We start from the raw sequence: 10329 nt of genomic DNA on the forward strand, positions 1-10329 counted from the left end.
AGAAATGTAACATAAATTCGAAACAGAGTTGTATTGCTAAATGTTTTCTCACTGGATCGCAACGATTAAGGTAAAAATAAGTTAATTTGAACCGTTGCTGTCGTGAAGGGGGGGGGGGGGCGAGGGGGAGAGGACTGTTCTGCAATTAAATAACTGAATCATAATCAATATAACTGTGCAAAATTACTATACATTAGTATTTAATCATCTATTGAAAAAATTTGCGCGGTTATTAGGAACTATATTAGGAAAAAAATCCCCGCAAAATACTATTCAAATTTCAATATTAGCTAAATGTGGCAGGCCCATTTTTATAACGTTGTTTATCATGTGGTTTGGAAAAGGTTTTTAAAATGTCTATTTTTGGACGGATTCAAAGTTGATCAGACTCAATTTAGTCTCTCTTGAAGAAAAATCAGGATTCTCAAACAAAACAGGCTTTAGTATTACTTGAAATAATATTCTGGAGCGACGGCGCACAGTGGGACCGAATGGCCAAAAAGCGGAAAAAATTCAATATCTCGAGAACGGATTGACATTAGAAACCTGGGGCCAGTCTCATTCGAATCAGAACAAAAAAAATACATCAATTCAACTACTGTTTTTGTTGAAATTTTGAAGACAATTAAAAAACTAATTAACAAAAAAAAGCCTATCGGAAAGATAAAAAATTTTGAAATTTTCGAAATAGTTTGTAATTATTGAAACAAGTTGCAACAAGTATTTTGAACATATATTTAAGTTAAATATTGATTAAAATTGTAAATTTAAGGAAGCTTAAAAGACTGGAGAATTTTGAAAATAATAAAACTTGGGGTTTCAAGTCAAAGGTTGCTGAAGTTGGAAAGATATAAACGAAATCCAAATCAAGGGATTAGATTCACAGTTCCTTAGCTGCATCACTAATGTCCATGGGCGCCCATATGCAAACTTGTAAGGGGGGGCTCAGATATTTTAAACATAGTTTAGCATGGTATTTTCCCCATGAAAACCAATTTCAGGACAGATTAGAGTTATTAAAATTTAACATTTTTAATAACTTATTCATTAATGGCTAGAGAAGAAATATTTTTACATTTTTGCAAAGAAAAAAGTACTAAAAGCAAGAAAGTTCTAATTTCTAAGGGGGGGGGGGGGGTTCGAGCCCTCCCTTGCCCCCCTATATGGGCGCCCTTGCTGATGTCCAGGTGCTTTTTCTTTGGTTCGGGTCTTTTGTTCGTGATAAAAGTATCTGAAGTCTCCAGTAGCTTTGTGGAACACGTATTCGTTGGCAGATATGTGAGACATTTGCTTGTAATCCGTCTACTTTCTTGTGCTACTTCCGACAATATTCTGACTGGGAGAATTGACTTCTGCACTATTTCAGCACCATGCAACAAAATCTTTTGCACCGTGGATGGCATGTAGTACCGTTTTCAGGGTAGCACTATTTTTTTGAGAGGGTTAATTTTTTTTAACTTGGAAATACATGGCACCCAAGGTCTTTTAGTGCATGTCGAATCACCTCGTACTGATATTTTGTCAGGTTAGCCTGGAGAGATATTGCTAATGCTTGATCAGCTGACAAAGCTTCGGGTTTATCGTGCTTTTCATGAGTCGCAGCTGCATTAATCAAGCTTTGTTTATACGATGCTTGAAGGTTGCGTATTTTATTCCTTTTGCTTCGTTCACCACAATCATCAAGGTATTCATTTTCCATCCATTCGATGAATATTTTTTGAATCTCTCCCGGTCTCGATTTACCTTATCATTTTTCTTTTATTAAAATGAGGCAAGAAACTTTTGCATAGAGTTGTCATCATTAAAAAAATGTTTCCCTTGTCAAGTTCAGGGTGGTTTTGTCGAAGAAATGCGTCGAAGTTTGTACCAGTCCACAAGCACTCACATAAATCATGGTATTTAATTTTAATAGAGCTCATGACTAGACAACGTTAGCAACTAGACTGAACTCGAATTAAAAGTTTTGACGTGGGGAAATGTTTTGTCTGAGCCAATTGAGTAAACAAAATAGTGTAACAAACAAATGCGTACTCTAAGCTTTTCTTTTCTTTGCGGTGTCACGATCGGATAGTCAGAAAAAGGCAGATGATTTTTGTTTTAATGTTTACTTCAGCACCTCTAGTTTAAAAAGTGACCCTCCCCATCTCGGAGGAAGCCGGAGCTTTTTTTTTTTTTGGTATCTTAGCTGTTCTCAATGTTCATTCAAAATTCGTAACTTATGACGTTGTAAAGCGCTCAAATTTTTTTAAAACCTAGTTTGACTGATGTGTGGTTTAATTGACCATCGTAGAACAGGGGAAAAATGATTCGTTTTTCTAACTCCTTTACAATTTTTTATCACTCATCATCATCATTACTTCAGTTGTGTGTAATTTGGTCAAACTTACATTATTCTGACATTGGGCCTAAATTAATGGAAATACCCTTGAAACAAGGGAAAAAATCATCCTAGATCCTGTAGCTTATATAGTGTAAGAAACACAAACCAGAAAATCGAAATATGTGCTTTCGAAAATCGAATTTTTCCGCTCTGGCCCCACTGTGCGGCGACGTTCCGCTTCGTAAAAAAGTACTGGAACGTGCACAATAAATGACAAAAGAGCAGAAACAGAAAAATGAAATATTTTCTGATACTGCGCTTTACCTTTCCGCAGCAAAATACTGTAATATATGAGGTAGTGAGAAGCAAAGGGATGTAAGTGGATGTTTTAAAGTTCTGAGTAGAACGCGTTTGAGAAGTTCAGATTCTAGGTAAGCTTTTATTGAATTCTTTTTCTGAATCATTCTGTTTTGCACCACCTACCAGAGCCACTAGTACTATTTCTTGCCCCAAAGCAGAAGAGAGGTTCTCTGACTATTTGTACGGTTTATCTGCAAATTTTTAATTTTGTCACATCTCTTTGCTTCTTACTGCCTCATATATCGTTATAATAATAACATATCAACATCAAAAGGAAGATATTCCTCTCTTTTTAGTCCTAAATTAAGGGGAGAAAATAACTTTGTTATTTTGAACAGGAAATTTCTTTGCACTTTTTAATTTTTCTACCAATTGAAAGGTCTGATGTTTTACGCAAGGTGAATTTTATTCGAGCATTATAAGTCAGTAAGCATGTCTGTAAAAAACGCTAAGTAACGAAAAGAAAAAAAAAAGGGGGGGGGGAGCTAGGAGCGTTCTTTTGTTTCCTTTATGTTTATGCCATTTGCGTTTTGGAAAGGGAATGAGTATTTTTTTTTTTTTCACATTTTTCTTTCTTTTTCTTCGGATAACATTTTGGTGTAAATTTGATCGCTGGTTCCGATTTTATTTAATGTTTGATATTTTTGACCATTTTGGCGCATATTTGTTCCCTCATCATTAGAGACTCAAATATTTGCACAACTTTCATTAGGATCATTCAGGTGCAACTGCTTTTCTTTGAAATTTTATTTTGTTCCCTTTTTATTTTATAATTGCAGCAGCTATTTTTTTTTCGGAGATTGAAATTTTTAAAAGAAATTTAAATCATGTCCGTTATAAAAATGTAAGAAAATGAAATTTTTTTGACGTGAAAATCTTCCCACTTGTAATTACACACTAAGACTGTTTATGTTTTAAGCCGAGATCAATGTCAACAAATGGTTTCTCTATTACGGTGAACAAACTTTGCGCTCTGCTGATTTCATTCATGGAACCATTAGGACATAGAATTGCCATTTGTTTCTGAAACAAATAGATTATTTTACCCACTAACAAGCGATTTTCCTATCCATTATTATTTCGGGATTCATCCGTTTCTGGTCGCATTCGAAGCAAAGTAAGTAATTAATAACCCCAAGGTGAGCTCTCATTTCATTTGATAAAAGTAAAGTGCGCCTGTATTGTGCTTCTTTTAGTTAAGTAAAAAGAATAAATAATTACGTATGGGCACTTTTATTGAAAATAAAATCAATTGAGGATTTATTATTGTATTTGTGCAAGCTTTTTGCTGCATTTTTATGACGGTTATGTGATAGTTGATTTCATAATAAATTTTCCGCTTCATTTTTTAATGAAAATGCACAACATTTTCCAATTTTATTCTTTGATGGATGGCTTTTGCACGATACCAAACAAGGACTATCTGAACGCGCTGCATAGGGCACGGTGATGAATTTATTCACATCACATAGATTTACTTTATTTTACTTGGCGCAAATTCGTAAGTATTCGGATCTTTTGATTATTATTGAGCAGTTACGAATTGGTTATTTTCCTCACTTAACCAAAGTTGATATTGCTCTGATTTTTCAGATTACCATGACGACGGTTGTTTTTTAATATTTATTTAGAGAGCTAAATTTTCGTCGTCATAGTTACAAGTCGTCTGCGATTTGGTTTTATTCCTTTTGTTTTCGCGGCTTAACTCAAGCAGACTTTACATTTAAAAAATTTTTGTAAAATTACGGTTTATCAGGAAAAAACACCTATACAAATAAACTTAAACAGCAAAATTTCATTCAAATACAATATGTTCAGAATACTAATTCCCTTCGCTTAAGATTGATAAGAAATAAAAATACATAACGTTATACGCTGCAAATAATCTTTGGAATAAGTGTACTGGTGGATATCGGCCTTGAAATTTTTATCTTGATTATCGCATCCTGATGACAATTATGTTTATGGTTATGCCTTGTAGTACCTATACTAGAAAACCACCAGTCATATTATGACGGGTGCGAATCTCTTGGTCATTTCCATCCCATTCCATTTATAGAAACAAGAAATCCATCGAGTAGGGTTCTATCGCAGTTCGTGATTGCGAAAAACATGATTTAAATTTCAGACGTCAAAACTCAAATGGATGCAATATGTTTTTTTTCCTATTTAGTTGTGTTTTCAATTTTTGTCTTGCGTATGATATTTTGTGCTATTTTACACAATTCAAAAAGAATTTTTTTTTTTTTTTTTGTTTTGTACAGTATAAAAACAATCGGAAATATTTCTGAATACATGGGACCGCTATATGGTGCGTAATTTTCAAAAACGATTTTAAATAGTTCGGATACTTCTTTATTTATCTTTTAGAACGTTTTTGCCATTCTTCATTTCATCCTTAAAATACTTTTTCGAATCAACAAGGGAAAGGATTTCAAATTTTTCCAAGGGAGGAGGAAATTTGAAATCATTAAAAAACAACAAAAACAATAAGATATCTGCAAATACATTAACTTATTATTACCAAGGAGCATATACCCTATCCAGAGACCCCCTGAGTGATGCACCTGGGACCAAAATGTCCAAATGTCGTAGTTAGTGTGTATTTTAAGAAATGAGTCAGATAATTTTAAAATTAGGAGATATTTCGGTACTGAGAAAGAAAAATTTCATTCTGTTCAAAAAGAAACATAATTCTAAATTATGAATAGTGCTTAGTGAGAGTAGTATCCACAATTTCTTGAACAGTAGATTCCGGAAGAATACACTGAAAAAATAATGGTAATAAAAATATTTCACTTTTCTCTTCATACTTCTTTCTGCACTACTTTATCATAACGCGAATAATTTCAAAAGGTTCCGCAGTCGGAGCATCACGTTGAAAGACATGAAAATTAAGTTTCTGTATTCATTTTGTGTCGCTAAAATATAAAATGCCTTGCGCTTGGCTGTAGTAATGTTTACTCGGTGCATTTTTCGCTTCCTTCGCATTCCTTACGGATACACAGGTCTCGTCAAATCTGATTTCGGACCAAGTAAAAGTATGCAAACTAAAGATATACATTTCCTGAATTCATGCAAAAAATTTTCATGGCGTCGATTCCAGTTTCAATTTTTTTTCCGCCGTCTTGTTTTGCAAATGCAGAACGCAACATCCTCTTAGGTTTCTGAATGTTTCAGAAATGTTTCCCAATAGATAAGGCACATGTCTTCAAAATGTTTTTTTTCTCTGATTATTTGGGAAGACCCGACAGGAAAAAGTTCAAGTTTATTCAAAAACGGTTTCTAAAATATTTTACAGCATAGAAAGAAGTATTACGTTTTTAAAGTTGTACTTAATGTTGAAACGAAACACATATTATTTTAAATTCATTTTCAAAAAATGTATTGAAATTTCAGCTGCACATTTCATGTGATTGTCTACAATTAAATAGGGGAAAAGGGGGCACATGTGAATATGGTATGTTTTACTAGGATAACGTCATGCAAAAGAACTTAAAAAATTCTCAAGTAATGGCAGTACCAGCCCAACTTCTTAACCAAACTTTCAGAGCAAGGAGTCAGTTTATGCTCCGGTGGTGAGTTTCTTTGTTTTAGCAGATGCTGATGCACTTTTATCACTGTCTTCTTCGTGTAAAAACACATTTTAAACTAATTAGTAATCTATATTTAATTATTGCAAACCATTATATGAATATTCATGTAAATTTATGCCAATGTTTAAATTTTCTAATTGAATTAAAAATCAGGGCCGTCCGAAGATCTGACGGCGCCCGGAGCGAAAGTTTCCTGGCGCCCCCCCCCTCCTATACACACAGAAAAATCAAGTTAGTTATAACATCAGTGCATAATACATACTTGAATTTCTTACATGTTAATGAACAGAACAATCAGAGGGCTATGCATAATCCAATTAAAACACAAGCAATGAGACTGTTTCTAATATTTATGAAGTATTAATGCCCTAAAAACGTTTCGAAAAATGGAAATGTTACAAATCCAAATATTTATCTAGTAAAATGCTATCCCACTAGATAAAAAACAAACAATTAAAACAGAATTGGTTATTTATATTCATCAAACTAAGAACAAGAATAAATAAGTTGCTGATTATGAATAGAAAGTGTATTTATCGAAGTAAATTACATCAAAATTAAATTTTGATCTGGACTGATCCAATGATTCTTTTCAAGAGTTTTTTGGTTTTACTTGTACCAACTTAAAACCAACTTTCATATATGTTATAAACAAAGATGCTATTCTTTTGCATCAAATATTTGTAAGTTTTAGAGAGAAGCCCACAAATACTCAACAACATTGAAATTCGCTCAGAATTGAGTTTTTGGAGCTCTAACTTTGAAAAATCATTGACCCTAATATTATAAAATATGGCCTTACAAATTGCGTTTAAAGACTTGAGTTGAAGAACATATTCGTGCAAGGGTCCCCATGCCGCCTTTTTTAATATCACAAACAACGGGTTTTTTAAACAACACTTACAAAAAATTTAAGTGGAATGGCCCCTGAATGAAAAACATTGTTAAATTTTTTTGAACCATAATTTTGAACAATTTTCCTGGGAAATGCTCCAAATTCTCCTATCCATAAAATCTTCAAAACTTGTCTAAAGTTGCATTTTTGAAACTTCAGTTTCAAGAACTTTCAGGGGGAGAAGGAGTTGATTTCAATCTATTTAAAAAACTAATCGTTCGGAAACAGTTTCTGAGCTCCCTCCCTTACCCTAATGTCAATAAATTTGGCCTGTAATCGCGTTTTTAAGGCTAAAATTGCGTTTTTAAAACTAGAAGCTTCAAAATTTTGACCGGACACCTTTTGACGTTTTTTATCTATCAGATCGAAAAAAAAGTTTTCTGTGTTTTGCTTCTTCAAAGTGCCCCTATAAAACTTTTTTCTGGTTACGTCACTGCACGCAGGGGAAAAATTCAAGCAAACTTGATGAGAACTAGACAAAGGAGAAGTGCCTTTTTTTAATTCTAAACAGTTATATTCTCATAAACTGTATCTGCTTCAATGATACAAAGGAAACTATTGTTTTGGAGACTTAGAGAGAGGAGTGTTTTCGTGCCCTAGGAAAAAAATAGAGAATCATTGCAATGATTCTCTATTTTGTGTGTCTATGACTGTGTATCTAAGATACATAGTCAGAGGGGCGCCGCAAGGCGCCCCTAATTTTATACAATCCGGGCATTTTATACGATAAGGCTCCCCTCATTTCATGTGAATGTCATCGTGTTCCGTCGAGACGAGGGGCGCCTTTCGGAGCCCCCTCATTTCGTGGCGCCCGGGGCGATTGCCCCGCTCGCTCCCCTCTTGGGACAGCCCTGATTAAAAATTCTTTATTTTTGAAAATTAGTTCTAATGTAGATGACGAAGCACTTGTGAACACAAAATGTAGCAAATATTGCGTTCACATGTGAACAGTTCTCATATTCTCTCCACTATATAATTATTAGTATAGGCTTATTATAAGTGTTAAAAGGGATTTTAAGATTTATAATTATTATTTTGCTGCAATGAGTTTGTAAATTTATTGTTATTACACAATTATTAATTATTTATTTATTATTTTTTATTTTTTAAAATTCTTTAATTGCTAAATAGTTGGCCAAAAACTTAGCGATATATAAGATTTGTAAGGAAAATAAAGGTAAAATATTTTCCTTTAATTAAAAATTGAAGTCTACAATAATTTTAAAATTCATCATCATATTCTGTATGAAGCTTAAACGCACTATACAACAAGAATAAACTTGACACAATAAAATATTCTTTGTATTGTTCAGTCTTGTAAGATTTTTTCATGTCGATCCAGTGATTAGAACATGCTATGAAACTTCAAAATTTGACAGTGAGCAGAGTTAGATAAATCGGAAAAAATCTTTTCTTAATGACAGTTACTGTACAATTCAAACTGGCAAAGTATAGGTTACAAAACCTTGTATGCTATTGGTATATACTTATGCGCTTCATTATAACGAGTTTTTCGTTAAAATATGATGCTCTTCCTGCATTTTTCAATAGTGTTCACATGTACCCCCCTACCCCCTATACGGGGGTACATGTGAACAATTGAAGACATTTTTTCAAAATTCCATAAAGTAAAGAAATTATTTTTTAGAAAATCTGAAAAAGTTCCATGACACAAAAAAAAAAAAAAAAAAAAAAATACTATTCAATCATGGGAACCCTTTTTCTGTGAGAAATTGATAATGTTTTCTGAGAAATTAAGAAATGAAAAAAAAAGTTCACATGTGCCCCCTTACCCTTGTATGATTTCATGATTAAAAATTTAAGGGTATTATGTGTACAATTTTGGCATCATACACTGTGTAATTTCTAGGTGAAACGTGAACGAATTTCAATATTATTTAGTGAAACTATTTTCTTTGAACCTTTAAAGGACTCTCCAAATATCAGTATTATTTTGAAATATTTTTACTGAAATAATAATTTCAAGACATTGATGTAAAAATATTCCTCTTACTTAAGACATAAAATTTATAATGAAACGAATGATAATTGATGATATTTTATAAATCAGTTTATGATTATCACATTACATAATTATGAATTTGGAAAAACATCGAGAGAATTTTTTCTGTGATAAACATGAAATATATGTAGAGAGAGATTGTGATAGAGAAACGTCGATCAATCCGTTAAAGAAGAGATAAAATACGTTTGAGTGAATGATGGGGGAAATGTCCGATAATCATAGGGGTCATACTCAGTTATCAAATAAGGAAGTGAGCTAGATAGATCAGAAAATGTAGACTATTCCCAAAAACATGGTTTGGTTTATTAAGTTGTATATTTCTAACGTGATGATCCATAAATGATTGTTGTATCATAATTCAGCTCAAAAATTGTGTTAGAGATTGAAATTCTAGCCAGTTAAAAATGAATGTTTGCAAAAGAATATGCTATCTCAGAGCCTGTGAAATTTAAAATAGAACACACGTTTAAAATTAAAAAAAAAAAAAAAAAAACACACACACACACACACACACACACCAAAGAAATAAATATTGAGGGAACAAATGAAGAAATATCTGCACAGGGGGAGCTATTGTATCATGTCAATTAGTAATCAACGTTTAAAGCTTTCAATTCATCCATGTTCTTTGAAAAAAATAAAATCATTTTGAATATTTACTGAACAAATTGAAATTAATGGCATAGGTAGCTTAATTCAATATTTCAAACTTAGAAACTTCGTAAAGAAACTAGGTAAACAGCAAAAGTTACTCAAAACTGAAGAAGAAAGATGAAAGACTATTTAATAAAAACTCAGTGGTGCAACAGCCCATGGGGGCCAAGACCTACTGTGCCCATCTCAGGTTACGAGACCGAGAGCTCAGCGGTGCAAGGCAGAAGTTCTGGTTAAGTGGTCACCCAAACGTGGAACCACCAGGATTTATTTCCCAAGTTGTGGCTTTTATCGACCCGCTGTAAAAATGAAAGGCCAACTCGTGCCCAACCCGGGAACAGAACACGGGTTTGCGGCGTGGAAGCGCATAGCGTTACCACTGAACCAGTGGAGAAGAGAATACTTGCTTGTAACTAAAATCAGAGTAATTTTATTGATATTTTCTAGGTCTGCTTCAAAGTTTGAATAAGTTGTCAAT

Source organism: Uloborus diversus, chromosome 3 (genome assembly GCF_026930045.1).
Source record: "Uloborus diversus isolate 005 chromosome 3, Udiv.v.3.1, whole genome shotgun sequence".
Classification (NCBI taxonomy): Eukaryota; Metazoa; Arthropoda; class Arachnida; order Araneae; family Uloboridae; genus Uloborus; species Uloborus diversus.